Here is a 1680-nt window from a genome sequence, read left to right as displayed (position 1 = left end):
TGTTTATTCTCTATAGCAGCCAGCATAGTCATTTAGAAATTGTCTGATTGCCAACATCCTCCATGCATATTGCTTGCAGTGAGATAGACTGGTCCCTGGAACACTGTGGGTTTCTCTCCCATCCCTCCCCCCAGCTTCTCAATGCACAGCCATCATGAAGAGGCCTGTCCTAGCCACTGAACCTTTTCCTTTCTATCTCTGATGTCAATGCAAAAGCACAACCCTCACCCAGAAAGAGAGCTTATTCTGGAGCTAAAGACCGCAGCCTGGAAACACTGATTCAAGTCACCCCGAATTCCTTGTCTCCATGTGGTAACAGCCTGACAAGGCTTTTAGCTATTTTTTATTTTTGTGTTCAGGGAAGAGTACAAATACAATTCCCTACTGCCACAAATTATGCAGACAACTTTCCTGCATTAGGGTAAAGCACAGGGGTCAGCAGATCTCAAGTGTGACAGATGAGCCTCATCCTGGGGAGGGGGGTAACATCTTCTTGACCATGGTATCTCCCCTGACAAGTAGGCACTGGTAAAAAGTTCATAGTAACAGAGCAAAGCCGTAAGTCAAAACACTTTTCAAATGCATTCGTGGAAACATCAGAAAATCCCGTGACAGTGAAGTGGGAGGAAACTCTGCTAGAAGCCCCAGAAGCCAACAGCGTTCTTGGTCCTCTGGTTGGCTGGAAACAAGTGGTCTCTTCCTACACTCCAAGGGACTTACAGGGACTTACACCGTGGTGGCAAAGACACCATGTAACACAGAGGAGGGCCATAAGTGGCTACCAAGGAAATGGGAGATGGCATGAAATAACCCGACTCTCACTTGTGACGCCATAGCCTCTACACAGCATCAGGGTTCTAGTCAGTTTCTCGGCCTTGAAGAGGGGTCGGAGGAAGATGTGGTTCTCTTCAGGTGCCATCCTTCACACCACAGACATTGCTCCTGTGGAGACCATGGCCTCCACTGCTAAAAGCTCCTCAGCTAGGAGCGAACTAGAACCTTTGCAGAGAGCTGTGGCAGACCCAGAGGGAAGCAGAGTGCACAGCTGCCGAAAGCGTCCTCAGCAGGGTAGGACATGGGAGAAACTGGAAAATGGGTGGCATCCCTTGAAGAGATCTCAAGAAAATGACCACCTTCACGACAAGGCTTGGCGACCAACTCCTCCTCTTCCTGGCTCCAGGATAGGCACCCCAGGTTGGTTACCCGTCTTTGAGCTCTCTGCACAAGCAGCCTACTGCTCTCTTGCAGACTGCCTGGACCGTCCTTTAGTTTGCTTATGAATAAAGTGTCCTTGTCACTTTACAATCTCTGTGCGTGTCACCAAGTCTCTGAGCAAGATGTCAAGAATATGGAAACACTTGATTCCCCCACAGCAAACCCAGTAACCCAGGGGCCTGCCAGGAAGAAATGGGTTCTAGCAAGTTCATGTTGCTACTTTGACCTCTCCAAAGTTCAGAGCCCTTGGATATTAACCTCACCCCCCCATTTTTTTCCAGAGAAGGGGTTTTTGAGATAAGGTCTCATAGTGTAGTTCAGCCTGGCCTGAAACTCACCAAGTAGCCCGTGATGGTCTCAAACATCTTGCCTGCGTCTCCTGGATGCTAGCCTTACAGCTGATGCTACCAAGTCCTGCAGAGCTCAATATTTTTAGTAAAATGATCTGTGCATAAATATGAACAT

At 48.5% G+C, this 1680-nt stretch overlaps 1 non-coding gene across 1 annotated transcript; it reads right to left on the bottom strand.

Moving 5' to 3' along the window:
- Positions 1 to 356: 356 nt before the first annotated feature.
- Positions 357 to 526, bottom strand: LOC125390661 (U1 spliceosomal RNA). The gene has a single exon (XR_007228834.2). It is a non-coding gene; the product is annotated as a U1 spliceosomal RNA (small nuclear RNA).
- Between the last annotated feature and the right edge of the window lie 1154 nt (positions 527 to 1680).

This window comes from Myodes glareolus, chromosome 13 (genome assembly GCF_982192425.1).
Source record: "Myodes glareolus chromosome 13, mMyoGla1.1, whole genome shotgun sequence".
In the NCBI taxonomy this organism is placed as follows: domain Eukaryota; kingdom Metazoa; phylum Chordata; class Mammalia; order Rodentia; family Cricetidae; genus Myodes; species Myodes glareolus.
The sequence above is the reverse complement of the archived record's forward strand: the minus strand, read 5'-3'. Positions and strand labels throughout refer to the sequence as shown.